At 41.1% G+C, this 21,299-nt stretch overlaps 1 long non-coding RNA gene across 5 annotated transcripts in view; it reads left to right on the top strand.

The window, feature by feature from the left end:
* Positions 1–21,299, top strand: part of LOC135306401 (uncharacterized) — a 58,242-nt gene that overhangs the window by 10,746 nt on the left and 26,197 nt on the right. For 2 of the 5 annotated variants that reach the window (XR_010367217.1, XR_010367215.1), the window contains exons 2-3: positions 3,130–3,215; positions 3,500–3,562. This is a non-coding gene — a long non-coding RNA (uncharacterized LOC135306401). Of the gene's footprint in view, positions 1–3,129; positions 3,216–3,499; positions 3,563–4,045; positions 4,183–8,844; positions 9,649–21,299 lie in introns of those variants that run through there. The other 3 variants (XR_010367216.1, XR_010367213.1, XR_010367214.1) reach the window with 3 other exon arrangements.

Genomic DNA, 21,299 nt, shown 5'->3' with positions numbered 1-21,299 from the left:
GGGAAAGCATTAATTTTAAAAGGGGAAAAACCCATTTGATGTCACATTTTGAAGATGAGTGTTGTCATTTAAACACTATAGTGACAAAAAATGCAGGATGGGTTTGGTTGGTTGGGGTTTTTTTGTGGTTGTTGCTTTGGTTTGGATTTTTGCTTTGATTTTTTTGTGTGGGGTTTGTTTGGGGGTTTTTTTGGTGTGTGTGTTTCTGTGCATTTGCAGTGGTGTTTGGTATATATCAACTAAATGGGGGAAGAAAAGTCACCTGGGGAAACCTTGGCAGATTCTGGCTGGAGGCAGATTTCAAACATTTTATGACTGCAAATATGTTGCAGAGAATCAAAGAACTGGTAGGCAGAGCATCCAAAAGCAGAATAAACTAACCTCTCTCAAATTCCATCAGGAGAGCTGGTGCAGCTAGGGAAAAGAAAAGCCAGGGAAGTTTTGCTTCCCTTTGAAGCTTTTCTAGAATGAATCTTTAATGATGGGTCTGCAGCCTCTTCCAGACCATAACGAATGTACAACGCCCAGGTTTTCAAGGCAGGGGAGATGGAGCCCAAACAAGAATAAGCTCAGAGTTACCTGTAAGGATTCCCCTGGGCTGTGAGCTGCACTTTATGGGGATAATGCCCAAGGCAGCATTTCAGGCTCGGGGTGGGTGTGTTGGTGTTTGTTCTTTGAGCACTGAGAGCTGGAGAGGCTCCAGCAGTGGAAATGCAGAATCCTCCCTTCTGCAGCAGGCAGGGACCAAATGGCACAGCAAAGGCAGGCTATGATACTTGTGCAAATGTAGAAAGAGAGACACTTCAGTGAAAATATGCAGAAAAAAGAGAATAGTTTAGTAAAAGCTGCTTTATTGTCCCCCTTGTAGGAAAATGTGCTTAGTAATAGGTTCATTTTGACTTCTAAAGGAATTTCTGTCAAATACAATTATGAGGAAAGACTACAACTGCAAAGGTATCAAAGCTATGTTTGCAGAAATCGGGTTTCAGAGCACTTTGAGATGGAAGATATTTGTCAAATTTCTTTACATGTCATCTCATGTTTCTTTTATTTATGAATTTTCCTACTGTGGTATATGCTGTCTGTTTAAAGATGAGAATGCTCTGGCAGTTTTCTTTTTTAAAAAAGTCTTTGGCAGCTGCATTATATTTATTTATTTTGTTTTTTTCTCTTCATCACTTGAAAAGAAAAGCAGAAAAGTGAAACAAAGCACAGAAATAAAGCAGTCTGTCACACTGAAAACCTCTGAAACATAAATAATAAACTTTATTTACTAGGTAATTCTCCTTGATACTCTTGTTTATCATATTTTCAACAGCTCACACTTAAGACAGTGTTGCCTAAGTACAAGGAGAGTGTCTTGATATTGTTAAACTGAAAGAAACATCACATTTGTATTAACAGACATTCAGGTTTAAAAGCATGTCAAAAATATTTTGAATGCATTTGGAAAAGCAAATGCATTTCTTTCAAACATCTGAAGACTAATTTCATTTTATATTCTGGGTAAGATCAAGATGCTAGCAGGATATCCCTATTATTTGCTACTTTTACTTTTTTCATGGCATGTATATTCCATATTGAAGGTATCCTTTCTGTCCATTTGGTGTCACAGATCAAATTTTGGTAGCCACTCTATACATAGATCTATTCTTCTCTGTTTAATTCACCAGAACAACTCCCAGCTGATGAACTGAGTGTTATTCTAAACACATTTAAAGGAGGAAGAAAATATTAAATTGATTTCTTTCCTGGTTTTTGACTATGCTGTGCCCACAATTCAAACAAGCACTGCATAATCTCATGAAAATTAAATGTCATCATTTGACTGTGAGAGGAATGACCCACTGAATTCAAATTACAAAGAAACCCGAATTGCTTTCAGCTGTTCTCTCAGTGGGTCACCGTTTCTGAGGTTGAGCCAATTCTTCAGGTGTGTTGGCAGAGGGAGCAGAGAAGGTGGGTTGTGTGTGCAGGAAAGCAGACATTAACAGGGATGCATGGTGTCACAGAGCTGCACTCAGAATGTCTTCATCGCTGCTGTGCCAGGGAAATGCTGCTCACACAATTCCAGGGGAGCCATGTCATGTCTGCTGCCAGGTGGAAGCAGGAGCTCTGAGCTGTTCCCATTCTGTAATGTATTCCTGGTGGAAATAGCGAGCCATGGTGCTGCTGTCCCCTTCCCAGCTCTCCCGTGGTCCCCAGTGCTATCAGCTCCCTGGTGCCTGTGTAGAGCCCAGGGGATCTGGTCAGGGCTGTGAATCTGCAGAGGAGGAGAATGAACCCCCCCAGTGCAGGATGCTCCCTGCAGAACCAGAGCAGTGAGCAGAGGATTTCTCCAGCCATGACTTAATGCTGAATTCATTTTGAACAGAGCAGCTGATGCTGTATTCAGCGGCTTCTCTGTCTTTGGAGGCAGGGAAAAATATCTAAATGTCCACAAGCATCATCTTGCACAGGCATCAAATTCCTTTCTCCTCTAAAATTCAAGTGTGATTTGCTGAGGCTCAAAGCAAATCAGTGGGATGGCTTCTCCCTCCACCAGGCAAAACCTGCACCATGTGTTTTGTAGTGATATAAGTGAGGGGGATACATGACAGAGTATGAGGCAGAGTCTATTGCTCATACTGCAGGGTGTAAATCAGTCCAAGATAGCTTCAGGTGAGAAAGAAATCTCTTCTCTATATTTAATGCCTGGCTATAAATTTGAGGCCTCTGACTGCCTCTCATGCAGAAATATTGGCTAATGTGTTTTTCCTATATACAAGTGTGCATTTGTCAGTTTGTGCTGCCCACAGTACAGACATTCACAATTTTGATCACAGATGAGGACTCCCTCTCCTGAGATTTTTTCCAAGTGTAGATTCACTTTAGAAGCCTGCAGAGGAGGCTGTGCTTGTATTAAATAGCAGCCAGGTGCCTGTGGAGCAGCATTCTTCACAATCCAAAATTTCAAAAGATTATTATAAGAAAAATTCATAGTGTGCAGTTTTCTGTCTCCTCACAGGCCAGTAACACCATAAATATGATGAGGACTTTTAATAGCTTAAGTTGAGTTCAGGTCCCTTAATATATTTCCCAGGTAGTGCAGCCACGTGCTTAAAACCACATTTCCTGATTATTTTTCAGACTTTGAAAGAACAGTACTCTGGAGCCCATGTGAGCTATGTGCAGAAGATTGCATGTCTCCTGAAAGGAACTGCTCTTTCAAGAGGGTGAGAAGCACTAGAAGGCTCTAATTACAGCAGTGCACACTGTCAGCTCTTGTACACTAGGCTATACTAAAATGTAGTTTGTGTTGATTCATTTTCAAGCCAAGATAACAACCTCACAGGAAACCAGGCTTTTACATCAACTAATTAAAAATTGATATGGCTCCAATGCAGCCTAGATAAGGAGGCACTCACCCCTCTAGTGCCAGGCACTCAAAACCTGCCCTGGAAAGCCAAGCAAAGGCCAAGTATCAGTCATTGCTGATTCCCTGCTGATTCTGCTGCAGGTAACTTGTAAAGAAGATCCAAAGGCTATTTCATTTACTGTCCCATAACAGCTTTATAATCATGTATGTGCTTCTGTAATAATTTACTGGTTTAATCATATTACATTGTTCAGGCAAAAAAAGATAACAGAAACTCTTCTAGGTATATTTCCCTTTGGTACTCAGCCTTTTTAGGGCTGAAGGAACAGGATAGGGGTGACCAAAAAAAAACCAACAGGATAGGGGTGACCAAAAAAAAACCCAAAAAATCAAACAAAAAACTAAATTTCACTGGCTTGAACCACAGCTGTGGGGTGGGTGAACCCAGGCAATCATTAAACACTTTGGCACCACACGTGGCACCAAAAATAATTCCCCTCACATGTGAGTTCCTACATTATAGAGCAGAACAGTGGATTGAATAATGGTAGCATACTCTGGGAAGCATCCTTATGATTTCATAGCTGTAGCTTGGTAGGCTGCACCCCACTCCTTCAGGTTCCTCAGTCAGTGATGGGTGCAGGACAGCTCCACACCAGGCACTGAGGACTGGGCTGGCTTTTACAGGGAGATCTTCTGCCCTCTCACCCCCCTGGTGCAGCAGTGAGTACAGCTAAAAAGTGGGTAGAGCCTGAGGTGATGTGGCTGCTGCTGGAAGTCTGGAGCTCTTCTGGATGTGAGAGCATTTCAGGAGCTGCTGTAGCTGTCCTGCTGTGTATGGACACCCCATAAACTGCAGCTGCCTCCGTGGTGCTGTGTAGCTGCAAGGAGAAGGTTAACAATGGGAGAAGTTTCTACTTAGTTCATTAATACTGTAGAAGCTATTAGAAAAAAATAAAAATAAAATCAAACCCCAGTTGGCACAGGCTGCAGGATTTACTAATCAACATGTCAGTTCATTTCCAAATGCCTCATACACCTCGAGTTATTTTTGTCCAGCTGCTTCCTGCAGACGCAGTTTGAACAGTCAGAAATAAAAGCAAATTTCAGTGCACCAGCAGCGTGCTTCTGGCACTCTGCTCTGACTTAGGCAGGTATCTTCTAAAGGCTTTTAAATAGGGGTGGGGGAGAGGGAACAGCCAATGTAAGTACAGAGATTATTCAGTAACTTATTGCTAAACTGAGGAAATCCTTGCCTGTGGGCCACACATAGAATTGTTTCCTTTGTAAACTGATTTAGGAAAATTTTGAAGATTTGTGCTGAATATCCTTTATTTGTAACTGTGCAGTGAGGGCTCCATAATATATATTCAGCTATGATATTCAAAAACTACTTAACTCTATAGATGATAGGACTTCTGCATGTGAAAAGCTGAGCATCTTCCCACATGCTGGTCTTCCCTGCATTGAAGCCTCCCCTGTAAGTGCATTTGAGGACAGGAATTGTTCCCTGTGTGCATGCAGTTGTGCCTCAGAGAGGGCATCCCCATGAGATGGGCCTGGGCTCAGTTTCATGGCTGGGTCAGGAAAAGGTGTGGGTTAACAAATCATAGCAGTGATCAGGATCACAATAAGAAGCTTAAATAATAAGGAATTAAAAAGAATGAGACTTATCAGTCTCATTAAGACTCACTAAAGAAATTACCTGTGATGCTCTAGAGTGAAGCTAAAGGAGCAGATTTTCCAGGCAATTTGGGTTCATCAGCTCCTTGTGCTCTCCTCGTGGCTGATGCTGCCTCTGCCTGTGGCCCCTGAGCTGGGCAGGGGCTGGGCTCCCCATCCTCCTCACCTCTGCTGTGCTTGCCAGCATGTGCTCAGCCCTCCTAGCAACTCTACTCTCCAGGCATCACACCCTGATGAATTCCAAGCAGGAATTCAGGAAAATCACTCAAGAGATACCTGCTGACAGCAGGAAGCTCTTGATTGCAGTGCTCCTGAGCGTGCTGCTCAGGTTTCTGTCTGCTTGCCCGTGCTTCTCTTCTCTCTATGGTAATGCCCTTTCACCGTGGGTGTTACCAGGAGCTGCAGCACAAATACAGGAGTCTGTAATAAACCTGAGCTCCCAGGATATGTTTTTGCTAGAGAGGGAACAACAAATGCTTATTTTCTTTTGAAGTAGCTCATCTGAGCTTTCAGCAATCAGAGGGAGATTTCTCTTGGCAGGCACAGCAAGGACTCTTGCTCTGAATCCCAGGAGAAAGGTGGCTGTGCAGAGGAGGCTGTTGATCAGCTCAGCTGTGGCTGCTTGCCCAGGGGGAATTCTGGAATGCCATTGTGCTGCTGGCTCCCCTGGCAGGGCTCCTTGGCACTCAGGGCATTCCCAGAGTACTTTCCTATCCCTCCTCTCACACACAGGTATCTCAGCCACCTTCTCTTCTTTGCAAGTTTCTGGAGTTTTTTTTTTTACCAGTGTGACCCAAGTGCTGGAGATCTTTTTTTTTTTTTTTTCTGTTTTTCTGTCTTGGGAGCAGATTCTCATCACCACAGGCTTATCTGGGACAAAGCTCATAACAGCAGAAAGCCAAGGGTCAGTATATTAAAGCAGAATGCAATAACCCATTCTGTTGGAGGCTATCTTGATTTCCATATAAATGCAGAAAGTTATATTTGAATGTGCACCTCTCAGGCATATGAAATGCTAATGGGGAAGTAATTTTTATGTCACTTTGTTTTGATTTAGTTTTTTGATAAATGGGATTTTTTTTCTGGCATTCTTGCCATCGTGTCTTTCTGCACCAGTGTTTGAGTAGGGTTAATTTTAATTGGAATTAATGACTACCAATGGCCCTTATGCAGGTCATCAGCTAAGTCTTAGAAATTTGAATTCCTGGGATTGTCAGAGATGTTTAAAATGCCCTGTACTGCAAAGTAATAATGACCTACAGTTTGGTCTGTGGTTCTGAACTAAAAAAGATGTGTAACTCCTCTTCCACATATCTTTAGCTCGACCCACAGTTGTACCTCTAAACCTACTTTTAACAAGAGACTTTGTTGTTAATAACATGCTTTCTGAGCTAGATTTTTTTGTTTCAGTTATTTCCCAACCCTTCAAATGGCAGAATTTGTCTTAAATTTCTTTGCTACTTAGAGATTCCTGACCATTACAGGCACCAACCATCCTGACCTTTTTTCTAGTGAATTTTATGATAAAGGTTATGCTAAATTTCTGATTTTCCTTTAAATAATTCTAACATGTCATGTATTATTAATAAGTATGGAGTGACATCCTAGAAGATGGTATATTTACCATCTTACCATATTTTTATTCCTTATAAATGAAGAAGGGGCACAGATGACAGCTTACCATGCAGGGATAAATGAAGTGCAGCTCAGAAGGAAAAGTGATTAATTGTAGTGTTATCTAGAATGTGAAGCAGAGCCACCTCAGCAGGACAGGGCTGCCAAGGCAGCTCTCAGCCTCAACAAATGACTTCCCACTCACAGTCCTTATCTTGTAGTAGTGGTTTTTTGTTATCCTGGGGGAGTTTCTCCTCAGTAAGAGGAGCAAGCTGACTTTCCATGGATCATGCCAGCGTGGCTAGAGCCTCTGTGGGTGGAAGGGGACCATCTCTGGAGAATGGAAGGTGCTGCTTTCCTGGGATGCTGCCCTCTGTGTTTGGCACTATACAGAGCTGCAGTCAAACAGCAAGAATTCCAGCTAGTGGGGCATGCTCAGAAAACGTGCAGACTTCACCCTGCCCCCAGTTTATGGGGTATCAATTCTCCCAGGAGATCTTTTCTTCAAGAGTGCCAACACAAACTTTCAACAATGTAATACGCTCCTTAAGGCTTCTGAGCCACTTCTCTGCTCCTCCTTTGCAAACTTGTTTTTAATTTCATTGTTCCTAGTTCAGTTTCTAGTATTTTGTGCAAAAGTCACATCGACAGTAAAAAAAATAAATCTTTTCTTATCTCTAAAATTCTTTTCCTATTGCCTTGTTCCCACAAGATACTGTGGCTGTTGTGACAGCTAATAGATACAACAGCCTTAGAGTTCAAATATGACTCATGGTATGTTAACTTACTGCTACAGTAAACCTGAAAGGGAAGGAAGGAAGGAAGGAAGGAAGGAAGGAAGGAAGGAAGGAAGGAAGGAAGGAAGGAAGGAAGGAAGGAAGGAAGGAAGGAAGGAAGGAAGGAAGGAAGGAAGGAAGGAAGGAAGGAAGGAAGGAAGGAAGGAAGGAAGGAAGGAAGGAAGGAAGGAAGGAAGGAAGGAAGGAAGGAAGGAAGGAAGGAAGGAAGGAAGGAAGGAAGGAAGGAAGGAAGGAAGGAAGGAAGGAAGGAAGGAAGGAAGGAAGGAAGGAAGGAAGGAAGGAAGGAAGGAAGGAAGGAAGGAAGGAAGGAAGGAAGGAAGGAAGGAAGGAAGGAAGGAAGGAAGGAAGGAAGGAAGGAAGGAAGGAAGGAAGGAAGGAAGGAAGGAAGGAAGGAAGGAAGGAAGGAAGGAAGGAAGGAAGGAAGGAAGGAAGGAAGGAAGGAAGGAAGGAAGGAAGGAAGGAAGGAAGGAAGGAAGGAAGGAAGGAAGGAAGGAAGGAAGGAAGGAAGGAAGGAAGGAAGGAAGGAAGGAAGGAAGGAAGGAAGGAAGGAAGGAAGGAAGGAAGGAAGGAAGGAAGGAAGGAAGGAAGGAAGGAAGGAAGGAAGGAAGGATGGAAGGAAGGAAGGAAGGAAGGAAGGAAGGAAGGAAGGAAGGAAGGAAGGAAGGAAGGAAGGAAGGAAGGAAGGAAGGAAGGAAGGAAGGAAGGAAGGAAGGAAGGAAGGAAGGAAGGAAGGAAGGAAGGAAGGAAGGAAGGAAGGAAGGAAGGAAGGAAGGAAGGAAAAAAAATAGTTTGCTTTTTCAATATATTTTTTGGTTTTAAAGCTGAATAATGCAAACAGTACATTATAAAATGTGGGTGTTTTGGTGTTTTGTTTTTTTTTTAACAAAAACCTACTTCTATAAAGAGAATCTAAAGTTTTCTTATTAACTAATTTTTTTGTTATTGACAGGGTCTTCCTATCACCTGTTCTGTTTCCTTTTCCCTAGTACTAATTACAGACTTTTGTATAATTGGGAAATCCATAAATATATAATAGTTTCGATAGGTTCTAATTTACACAGAAATTCAGCCTGTGTTATGGGCCAAGATGTTCCTTTTGTCAGATTAAAACTATTATTGTTTTTTGTAAAAAGGAAATATGGAGAGTATGAGGGCATTTCATTTTCTTGTAAAGAATACAAAGGGAGATACAGAATGTCAGAAGGGACACGTTGAATTTCCAGTGCCCATTGTTGGCACCTGCATTTATTGCTGCATCATCCCCTGCAGACAATGAAACCCAGACTTGTTTATAAGTTGCTACTACACATATTAAAAATCATACAGTGTGTCCTGTCCTCTGCTCGTTACTTGCACTTCACATTTGTCTCTGCTGGATTTTCTTTTTCCTAGGGATGTTTTCTTTTTGCCATGTATCCCAGGACAGAGTCTACATTCACTGACTTCTCTTTCAACATTTCTAATTCCAGAAGACCCACTAGAAACATATGTGAGAATCATCAGAAAGATCTCCGAGGTCTATTCAGACAGAAGAATGAATCACACAAGTTCTCTTCCAAGTTTTCAACTCTTCTGTCAAGCATCAGCATCCCTCCTTGGCTTCTCTTGTTAAGAGAGACAGGCAGACCCAGCGTGCTTGGCTCTGTTCTGCTCCTCTGGCTCATCTTTCCTGATATTTTCTTGAACCATGAACTGAACTGCAAATAATAGGCTTGCTTATATAAAAGGCTGCCTCTTTACATGAGTAGAAGCCGTGCATTCGGGCTCTTTGAAACTGGCTCTGTGGCATTTCGTATACTTTGTTCTCTGGTCAGAAGTTCAGGATGTTCCACTTCTAAATCTGATTTCCGGCTAAAATATAAATGCGTCGCATTGACTGATCATCCTTGGAAGTTTATCTGCTTTTAGAGTTAAAGATGTGAATGATTAATGCTTCTGCTGTGCTTGGCTATGAATCATTATATGATGCCCTGATTTTTCTTTCTAAATCTCTGCAGCTCTAGCAAATAAGGTGTTTAAGGGAGAGAGGGGAGGAAAAAGGGTAGAACATGACCTTCCTGTTAGTCACACTTCAGATAAAATAATATTCTTGCAAGGACGTGGTTCTCTTTGAGCTTCTACCTACCTTGTGAACTGTGACGAAGTGCAGACTGTCACCTGCAGGCTTTTGGAAGTAAATTCAAACATAAAAGTCTTGACAGTTGAAGCAACAGATGAAACTGTCAGGATTTAAGTTTTAATAGAATCCTAATTAACTCCAGCATTACTTCCTGTCAAGGTCAATTAGACATTTTCGGGATATTTGAATGAAGTATTCCTCTGGGATATTTTTCCCCATCTAGTGACCAGTATTCTTTAAAGAACCTCTGAACCTTTCTTGTGTCCCTTGCCTGTGGTGGAGGGGGCTGATGTTGTCTATCCTGCATGCAAGCAACTCTTTCTAATTACTGATTTGAAAACAGCAGGGCACGACTCATCTAAGTACGGGCATCTATGCTTTACACAAAATGCATTTTCCCCAACAGCCACCCACGTTTCACTTGGCTTATCTGTGACCCTTCCTCATCCCAACATGGAAAGCATCCCCTTTCTGTGCTCTCTGAGCCCTCAGCTCAGGTTTCTGTGGTGGGGATAAGGTTTGGGAGGGGCAGGACCCCAGGGGGAGATGCTTCACTTCTGCCAGCAATTTAAATTAGAGCAAACAGGAGACTAGAAATTGATTTGAGAAGGGATTAGGGATTCAAAAGCTGTGCTGGGCCTGCTCTCAGGGGGCAGATGCCATGCGTTTGACTGGCAGGCATTACACTGAACACTCTGTGTCATTCTAGAAGGCTCTCATGGCACTCTTAGATTCCCCTTGCCATATTTCTTCAGTGGGGCAAGAAAGATTTACCATTCGTTGACTTCACCTCTTAGGGAAAAAAAATGCTTCAGCTTATGCTTGTTTTGTCACAAATACTGAAGTAGACTAGGAGAGCACATTTTAATTTAAAACCCCAAACAAAATTTTAGGCAGTCTTTTCCTTTCTTTGCCAAGATGTTTAGAATGGAGCTTTCACATGGAAAAATATGGAAAATAGTCTGTGGACTGATGGCTGCCACTGAAGAGGAGATGGCAGCAGTATTTAGGGGCATGAAAGCATTCTGTCCCGATTTGATAATGTCTAACTGCATAGCAGTTTCTGTGCTCTTATCAATGGCTGCCATAGCAAAAGCACTTCCTTCACCTCATGGCAGATGCCTGCTTCTCCTCAGAGAGACAGAGGACTCAAAAGAAGATAGCAAAATAATTTCAAATTCCTTGCTCTTTTACCTGCAGTCCTTTTCCTTCCTTTGCAAAGTGATTGCTTTTTGTAGCCAACCTCTTTTAGAGAGAACTATTTTCTCTCAGGCACTCATAATGTTTCCATAGCTCAGATCACCAGGGAATGCAGTCTCATGCTACTTGGGGACTAATTGCACAGAATAATTACTGAGTCCTCAGCCCTCACAAGGATTGTTTTATAAATAATTCCCCCTTTAAATGTTGATTACACATATACTTCCCAAAAGGATTGTGCAGAGGAAATAATTCTCTGAAACTGCCACTGTCGCTGTCATGTGGCACAGGAAGAAAAGGGTGCAGGGTGGGAGTGACAGGAGAGGTGGGCAGGGTCCCTGTCCCTTCCCACCAAGGGACTGGGTCTGAACATGGGCTGGTTTGGCAGAGTCAAGGAGCCCAACATTCAGTTTTAAAGCAAGAGTGGCAGAGCTCTGTTGCTCAGCAAATCCTGTGTCTATGGGCTGCTGGAGATGGAGGGGTGAAGCTGGGTTTCCAATAAAAGGGAAAGGAGTTTGTAGGGGTGTATGTGTGGCTCCACTAAAATCCTTGCCTCAGGCTTTTTCTGCCTGCTTCAGAAATTCAAATGGATGTGGCAATCTGTGTGCTGTGAGGGGGACTATGGAGGTAACCGTATAAATGTGATCGAATGAGAATTTAAAATAGTGAATGTGTAGTGGTTGTGTAAATGACAGACTACAGATGGGGTTTTGCTAAATGTATTAGAATGATTGGTGAAGCGGGCTGACAGTATTGTTAAAACCAACACTAGAGCGTTTGTACAGAGCAATCAATATCCCTTCTGGCTGCAGTTCCCTATGTCAGGTGAAGAAAATGTTTTAATAGAAATTCAGTTTATATATCTGAAGTGGAGAAGGGGGGTTTTTTGTATTTCTTATGTTAAAAAATGTGCTTTTCTCTTTCAAAGTAGATGTCAGGTGAATTTTTTTTTTTATTTTTTTTTTTATTTTTTTTTTTTTTTTTTTTTTTTTTTTTTGTGGAAGCTGGAAAGCCTATTGTAATAACCAAAAAAACCACAAGTGGCAGTAGGGCACTGGCAGGTGAATCAAGCATCAGCCCCAGCTGATAAGCTAAGGCAGGGGCTGTCTCTGGATGACTGCTTGCAGGCTGAAAATGAACATGTGTGTAAGTGTGCAACCTAAAATAGAAGTGAGTTATATCGAATAGTAAAACATAATATTCATAACCCTATCCTAGCAGTTTATAACATACCCACATCCTACTACACAGGGCAGAACTACAATCAAGAATATTTCCGAAAGCTCAGAAATACTGTTTGCAAATGCATGTTCTAGTAAGTGCTTCTTAACTGCTTGCAGGGTCTATGTCATCTGCAGAAAACCATTTTTCAATAGAGAGTTGGATTTTTTAGAGAGCTTTTTACTGCTTCAGCTGCTGTAAATTCCATGGCAGATCTACAGGTGTAAAGAGGGCACAGCTGGGGTTCTGGTTGGGGTTTGCATTTTAACCGTGGGGGCTGGAAAATGATTCTTTCCCCTAGTGCACAGGAGGGTGACTCCTGTTACTGGGACACAGGGACGTGCTGACAGCTTGCCATTGACATGAACAGCCTCTCTCTGGGTGTTGTCATCAGTGAGGTGTTTGATAGCCTGACTTCAGATACCTGAGTTCATCACTCAGCCACTTTTGAAGGCTGTCCTGGTCATTTCATGGTATTTGCATGAGCTGGTTTTTGAGTGATAGAGCTCCCTGTATCTACTGAGGCACTGCTGATGTATGAAGGCATTCCCAATACTATTTCTTCCTGTTAGACATGACATGGGACAAGTGTTAATGGGTTTCCTTTAGATTTTGATAGTTATCAGCAGTTACCATTATTTTGCATGAGTTAGAAGTGGCTTAGAATTCAAATTTAACAGTGATGATAGTCTGACCACAAATAAATTATCTTTCCCCAAACCCAAAACCTAACAGAATTTTTAAGGCTTCTTCTGTGTTTGCTTTGCCTTCACCTAAAAAAACACTTTCAAAAGTAATCTAAAAGGTCAGATTAACTACAGAATTTTTAAATGTGCTTCTGTTGTCTGTGGCTGTGAAGGAATAGCATGGTCCTGCTTGCAGCCTCAGCTGTGTTCCACAGATAGAGAGAGAGCACTGCCCTGACCAGGCCCAGCCCAGGCTCCAGAGACCTCTCCAGGAAAAGGGCCAGAGTCAAGGCTCTTGCTTGAAGCTGCATTGATCCAACCCCTGAAAAAACTTGAGAGAAATGATGGCAAATTCCTTCCCCAGACAGAACAATGCCATTTTCTACAAGATGTGATCTTTAGAAATCAATCAATTTTGTACTTTTCAGTAAATTCAGGCAGCTCCAAATTAAATTGGAAAAACAGTTTGCATGGAAGTAATTCTTTTAAGTGAATTTGTGCTTATACCCCAACAATAATATCAATGTGGATTTCATTAATATGTTTCATTAAAAGGATTTCGATTAGGAATTAGTTCCAAAATTGCCTAATATGTCAGGCTCTGAGGACACCCATAATTACATCTATAGCCTTTCTAGATCTATACCATTTTCCCTCCTGTCTCTCTCTGCCTGTGCTAATAAGCATTTCTAAAGTGCCTGTTAGAGTAAGAGTCTGGCAAGTTTTACAAATTACAAAAAGTTTTGCTTTCTTTTGCATTTGTTCAGACCCCTAATCTTCTCATTCATTACATTTAAATATATTATCCTACTGCTTTTTTAATACAGAAGCAGTGAAGATGAAAGTGAGTACATCTAGTACAAATCTAGATTATCTAAATTTAATACATCTAGTATTAAATTCTACATCTAAATTAAATTCTAGATCTAGATTTAATACATCTAGTATCAAATTCAGATTCTAGATCTAGATTTGATACATCTAGTATCAAATCTAGATGTTGGGCTCTGGCCACACTGACCCTTATGGGTTTTAACCACATCTTCAGACAAAATCTTGTGTTCCAAGGAGTGAACATGTCCAGACCCTCACACTGAAAGGACTCCCCACTTTCTGAAAAGGTAACTTTCAGCAAGGGATCCGGGACCCTTAAAGAGTTTGGTGGACCACCTTCTCTGTTTAAGAGAAGGATCCCACTGGTGGTGGGTGGCTGTCAGACACATCACAATCCAGTGTGCAAGAATCATGGCCTCACACTGCCTTGAGTCTCTGCTGGAGCCCTGCTGAACATTGTGTGCTTGTGTTTTTCAGCCTAAGAGTTACTTTTAAAATATTATCACTTTTCAAGGTTAAAGCTGATAGAAAAGTAATATGAAAATAAGAACTAAAGAAAAGTCCACAAGGAACAACTGAGAAATATTACTTTTGCTTAGCTTTGGTTATTTAAAAAGGAGATCTTCTCACTTCTCATGTGTTAAGCTTTTCTTTGGATAAGATTTAGAAACAATAATGAAATTCAGTGCTACAATAGGTTGAAATTAAATGTTTACCTATACTTTGATTAAACAAAACCATTGTAATTAATTGCATGCACACAATAAAATAAATTCCTCCATTTAGTAACATTTAGTAAATAGGCAATATTATTCTCTTTTCTCAAGACCAGATAACAATGGACCAATTATTCTTTACTGCTTTCTAAGAGGGCTTCCCATTGTACAGAGAGGTTTAACATCTGGATCAATGCTTGCATGATTCTTAATGAAGTCCTTTAGCTCGTAGAAATTATTGAAAAAACATCTCCCGTGGAAAACAAAGATTAGTTTAGCTGGATGTCATGCTGAGCAATGGATGTTTTTCTTGGCTGGCACACCACAAAACTGCTTCTATTATCTGCACCAAGGAAGGATCTCCAGGCTTTAGTCCAGTAAACAAACATTTTATTGGAGTCATTCAGTGTATTCTGAAGCTTCTTGTTTTTCTTTAAGGGTGAATTAACTGCACCATGTGGTTGTTACCACTGCATCTTTGCTTTGCAGTGTGCCCATAAAGGAAACTCAAAGGGACTCCTGGAAAAAAAAAAATATATATATGGCATGGCCCTAACTGAGAAATCCTACATGTCTGTCCTGTAAATCCACATGTTAACATTTGCCAGAATAGGGATTAAGCTGTGTGAGAGGGCTGTTGGCAAAGAGCAGGAAGTACTTGCCAAGGTGCAAGGTGCAGCATGAGACTGTGCTGAGGTATCAGCCTCTGCAGCATTTTTACAGATCCTTGCCAGGTGTACACTTACAGGAAAACCAGTTTAAAATGTTTTTGTGTGTTTTTTGCCCGTTCCCCCTCTGCTGCACTGTAGATGAAGGGCAGTCTCTGTGAGGAGCACCAGTGATGCCCAGGAGAGCCAGGGTGGGAGGCTCGGCCAGCAGCGCTCGCTGTGACAATGACAATGACACACTCCTGGATGGTAGCTCTCACATAAAGGCAGGACTGCAAACAACTCTGTCAGATTGAGCCACTCATACGCCTGGAAGAGCAGACTTTTTTTCCTCATGGGAGCAGCCTGATAAGAGTTTGAACTGATGCCCTCCTTGAATCCCAGGTTTTATTCATAAATCACTCCAGCAGTTTCCTCTCACTCTTTGGCACACCATTCCGCTTCTCTGGCTTTCCACCCAACACAGTGGCCTCTAACTACTGAAGGGCTCTCTGTAATTCTGCCCGTGCTGGCTCCAGCAGAGGCGAGGCTCAATAAATCTCAGCTGGTGAATAACTCTCATTTTTAGTTAAAGAGATAAATGATGTCGGGGAAGCAATCGTGGCAAAGAATTGTTCTGGTAAAGTGAATCAATGCATGCTTAAAAATGTCCTGTTCTGGGATCTGTGTTTCATGGGATGACCAGAGGATGCTGCAAGAGCTAAGCAATGAAATCTTTGCTTTCCCTCTGAATATGAGGAAGAGTTCCACATCTAAATGATTAGTTTAATACTCTCTTTTTAAATTAAAACATGCAAGGGGAGAGACACTGAAAAAGAGACTGTGGCTAGAGGCTTCGCAGCAGTTATACCCACGCTGATGAACAGCATGGCTCTGTGCTCTCCAGCTGAGCGACTGGAGAAGTGAAATTACATCTGACAGGTTTATTTCTACATTACCTCCATTTTGGCTAAAGGCAAAATTGATTAAAAAGAGAAAATACTTAGTATGTTAGGATTTGTGGCTGCTTTTCTGTGCTGAAGTCCCAGTGTTAACCTAGACTTGGCTGCACTGGTTACAGGAAGAGAAAAGGTAATTCTGTAAAAGGTAAATTCACAATTTCAATGTGTGTTTATAAATAAAGTACTGATAATAATAGAATAATAGAGCTTTTTAATGCATGATGTTTAGGAGTTCATATGTCAAGAGAAGCACAGTTGAAAAGTGATGAAAAAAACTGCATTTCGTAAGAAGGATCTGAAAATGGTGTGCTTAGGGGTGGGTAAATAATTGGAATAAACAGGGCTACTCTGGAGAAAAATTATTGTACAATAAAATATTAAAGTGTGACTATTATCTATAGAAATAGAAACATTTCTTCTAGAGAAGTACGTATAGAGACAGACATGTAAACAAGGACAAAAGCAGTCACCTTGTACAAAGGAACAACTTCAGAAGTCCTGGAGAAAAAAACACAGAAGTGATAAGTGTTTAGACAAAAGGCAAGACAGATTCTGCCTTGCCTTTTGTGTCAATCCTGTTCATCTGGGGTTTTTTCTGTACTTTACAAAAGTAGTGGTGAGGCTACGATATGGCTTTGGTTTTTGTTACTTAGTCAGATTCACAAAGGATATTGACCAGTTAAGACATCAGTGAGGGCTTGTTGTGTAAATTCAGTTTGTATTTTTTACAGTGTGGTACTAGAAAGGAGGGGATTCTGTCTGTTCATGTTTAGGGTGGAAATGAACTCAATACAAACCTCTCCTCATAAGGAATTCTAAGAACAAGTTAAAAGATTCGGTAAAGAAATATATTTTTAGTATTTTGAAAAAGGATGAAGCAGAAACAACAAGATGAAAAATCTGCCAGAACTAATAATCCAAATGTTTGTGTCTCTCACCCTGTGAGGCCAGTCAATCTTTGAAATTATCTTTTTTATTGTTTTTTGAAGTTTAAGTCCTATAGCAAGTACCTAAATGAAACTTTTTAATATTTCATGGATTGCACATCTTCTAATCTGTTCTTTATTTAATTTTTATGAAAATTACCCCTCAAATTCATTTTATTCATTCCTGAAAGCCCCATATCTTATGCATTATAATTTTTTAATTATCTTGATTTGTGTACAGCTATGACTAGAAAAAATTACAGCTTGAATTTCCAAAATAATTGGTGTGACATACATGGCATCTAAATGATGTTCCATATCCTTCACCAAAGAGCATTTTGGATGGTCTTCTGAAATTCATTTCCCTGAATGAATTAAGGACTGTAATTTCAGTTTTGTGTTTCATTGCCCAAATTAGTTTAACCTGGTAGTGCTACTGGTTGCAAACAGTTCAGATATTAATTGCCATGGCTTCCCCAGCCCTCAGCCTTTCCTAACATCTTCCTTAGGAGATGGCATTCTCAGGAAAACAAGTGAAAAGGTTTCCTTTCACAGGGAAACTGTGAGAAATGAAATACCTAGCACTGATGTGTGGTGGGAAGTGACAGAGACTGATGCCCTGACTAAGCATGTTTAATTAGTTGTAATTGCTGCAAGTTTTCTCCTTGACACCCACTGACATGCCTGGGCCAGGACAGCCAGCTCAAGGCTGCCCAGAGCTGCCAGCCCTTTCTTATCCCCTGTGTTAACTCTGTTTTGTCAATGAGAGGGGTCAGGAGGAAGCAAAGCTTCTCCAATGTTTTACTGTCACAGCTGCTGTGCTACAGGAACTGGGGGACAGCCGTGACAGCTGAGATGCTCTGCTGGAGTGAGAAACCAGGCAAACCTCCAAAGTCCAAGCAGGCACTTGTTTGTCAAGTAGTTCATGACAATCTAGATGATAACGACTGAAAAAGCAAGCATTTATCAAACAGGTTAGTCAAGTGACAATATCAAGGTTCCAGCGCTGTTCTTTGGGCTCCAATGGCTTCGGTCTTTGATGTTTCTTAATCTCCAAGGCCAAAACTGCTGGGCTCAAGGCTCCTTTGATGAGAAAGGCAAGGAGCAAGCTGGGGGTCTTTGCTCCTCCCCAAGCTGTGCCATCACTGGTGTGTATACATCATTTTTTAGAGAAAACCAGTCTGGTCCAAGGGCTCACAACCTCTTTCCACAGGCCCTGACTCTTCCAGGCTGTCCAGACAGGTGGTGCAGGTTCATCCTGGCATGACCTGGATGACCATCAGATGCTGGTCATGAAATCCCTGCTAATAGCTACCAATCTGAATAGCCAGCAGGATTAAATAACCTCATGACTTTTATACAACTATGCCAAATGGTGCACGTTGTGCAGTGTTTCACTTTCTGTCTTGAACTGAGGAGCTGTGCGGTGTGTCTGGTGTGCAAGGCAAGCAGGGTGCTTCCCACAGGGAGCTACAGTGGCAGTCCAGCCACTCTCCTGGCTGGAACTCTCAAAGGAGCCTCCTGTTTCTTGTTCTGATTAAGTCTATCAAGCCAAAAATTACTGTGGGCAGAGTTTTCAAACTCCATTATCCAGAGTGCAAATGTGAACCCTGGTACAGACATGACGACATCTAAGGGGACAGCCAGGGTCTGGCCCCAAAGGAGCAGGAGCAAAAGCCCAGGGCAGCACAAGGAGGTGCAGTGGGCACCTCAGGAGCACAGGCTGGCACACTCACTCATTCACTCACTAGCAGCACTGGCTGGAGCTGCTTTCAGCAGCTTTTGTCACGTTTCACACTGTATCTTTGATCCAAATGCATTTTACTTTGGCAGAAAGCTGTTTGTACCTCTCTTAGCATATGTGCAGTATGTGTTTTGTTATTCTTTTCTCCAGATGATTTAGACAATACTTTCCTCAGCTGCTCTCAGTGCTGCTGGTTCATGTAGATGCTTCATCTCCCACACAGTGTCTCTAAATTGTTTGTATTTTTTCAGTGTGCCCCTGAAAACTTGCTATATGTGTCTTTCAGATCAGGCATTCAGTTCCACCCAGAAGCTGAAAATATTTGACAGTGTCAAAAAAAACTTTCAGTGTTTTTTCCCTCCTCTGTGGAACTTAAAAATACAGAATCCTGTGAAAATAAATGAGAAGCCCTGCTTATGTAATGCTGGTAGAGCTTTGCTGCACATTCAGATTGTTGTATTTGAGGCAAAGCTTAACATGCAGATGAGGTTTTACAATTCTTCATCTCTCCTGCTCTTCCTTGTTTCCCTGTAAAGGATTTTGATTTATTTGATGATGGGATCAGACTTCTTTCCTCTGTATCATCAGGAACCTTTGCAAGTTTTCTGCTAAGGGAAAGGATAGTAAGATTTGCATTATGGGGGTTTTTTTTGTTATCTTCCCTCCACTGCAACTGAAATTTGAGAAACCCTGGTAAGGCAAAATGATTTTTTTTTTCTAGATACAGATCTATAAAACAATAAAAAATATAAATACGTATGTGTGTACTGATAAGAATTATATAATACATTATTAGTAGCTGGAGGTAAAGCAAATTATTTTCTACCTGAGACTATAAATGTGTTAGGCAAATTTTCCCAGCTTAGAAAGTGTCTTCTAAGCTGGGAAAATTGGGCATGCTTGTCAGAGAAAAACTGCCAAAAATTTTAATGTACCCTGGATTCATTAGTAGTTGCTAACAAATCTGTGATTCTACAAAATGCCTGTGAAACAAACACAATCTCTTCATAGGTTTTTCTGTGTTAATAGTCTTCCTACAGCTACCCTAGGTCACATACGTATTCATCAAGCATCTGTCTTTAGTTGCTGGCAAACTGAGCTAATAATGTATGCAATAGTCTGAGCTGTACCAAAGTTGAGATGTGTGCAAGCTTGTACATGTGTTTCCCAGTAAAAAGGGAAAAACACTTAAGCTTACAATAGATGCCTTCTATTTAGCTTACTTATTTTTATTCTGCATGTATTTCATTATTATTAGCAACAACTTTTTATCAATGTTACCATAGAAATGGAGAATGCTAATTCCCAGAATCATGCCAAAACTCATTTTCCATCCTGTTTACTTAGTTGCTCTACTGCAAACAATGCTTGCTAGATAGCTGTGAATAATTCAGAGCAGCTACATTATTTGGCCAGTTTATTTTTGTGTGCAATATCCTTCCGTTTCAGCAATACATTTTACATGTTGTTCTGGAAAAGAGTCTTGTGAAACTATGCTCAATTTTAAAGGCAAATCCATCAATGAATTTCTGGGGGGAGGAGGGGGAAACCCTAACAAGAATCCGTAAGATTAAAGAACAGGACGGGCAGGGCTGTAACTTGTGTACTGAGTAGCTCTTTTCTCTTTGAAAGCCATTGTATACTAATTCATAAGATGTGTTTCTTCAAACCAGCACACACATGTTTTAATGGAACTCAGTGATCATTAGGCATAAATCATGTACCAAGCTGCTCTTTAATGTTTCTCCTGAGATCCCAGACTGTCAGAAGAACTTAAGGCACTGCAGCTGTATCACCTACAGCCATCTAGATCCTGAGTCATTTAACCATAACATTACAATTTATTTAATTTTGAAATACTAATTAATTGCTGGGGAAGAAGGCAAGAGATTCTAGAACTATCTAATAGCCACACCTCAGATCTGCAGGTGCAGTGATTGGTTAGAAAATTAACTCTCTTAAAATAACATCTTGGAATTCCTTAATTAATATAGTTAGGGCACTCCACTATGAATCCTGAGTTTGGAAACAATAATTTCAAAATATTCCTACTCTAATAACCGAATCTCCTTTAAAAATCAACATATTCTTTCTGCTTCATGCATCCCCATCAGCTACTGCAAAATGACAAATGTCCTAGAATCAAAACTTAGCAAGCAATTTTGTTAATGTAGCAGAATGTGGAAAAGAATACAATTGAGTCTTTCACAGCAATATTGACTCTATTGTGCTGACAACCCTGCTCATGCTTCATGGTACTGCATAACTGGAAAGAGACAAATCAGAGATTTACAGCACATTATACACAGTACAGTATTTTTACACAGCCATCCTCTTGATTATTCTCCCCCCAACACGTGGCCATGAATAAAAAGAGAGAAGAGGAAGAAAGTGAGATGTTGTTACCTAAGTGTAGGCTCCTGACTCTGTCTTCTGGCATTGTGAAGGAGAGCATTGATTTTATAATGCACACAGTACTTGGTCTGTGTTTACAGATTTGCTTGCCTATTCTCTATCACTCACCTGTTTCCTTCCAGCCTGTGGAACTCAGAAGTGAATCTCCCTTTGGTACTGGATTCTCCCATTGTTTCCTTGTATGCTGCAAACAGCAACAGCACCTCCGAGCTGAGTGTCAGCACAACACAGGCAGTAAATAACTGATTCAGCTCTTAAAAAGAACTTCACAAATGACAAGTTTCTGCACAAAACCCTGCATTTCCACACAGTGTATGGCTCCATTGGTGAGAGCCCCATCTGGAGCCACAGCAGTGTCACAGGCTCTGAGCTGCACC

The sequence above is a fragment of the Passer domesticus genome, chromosome 8 (assembly GCF_036417665.1).
Source record: "Passer domesticus isolate bPasDom1 chromosome 8, bPasDom1.hap1, whole genome shotgun sequence".
Lineage (NCBI taxonomy): Eukaryota > Metazoa > Chordata > Aves > Passeriformes > Passeridae > Passer > Passer domesticus.
The sequence above is the reverse complement of the archived record's forward strand: the minus strand, read 5'-3'. Positions and strand labels throughout refer to the sequence as shown.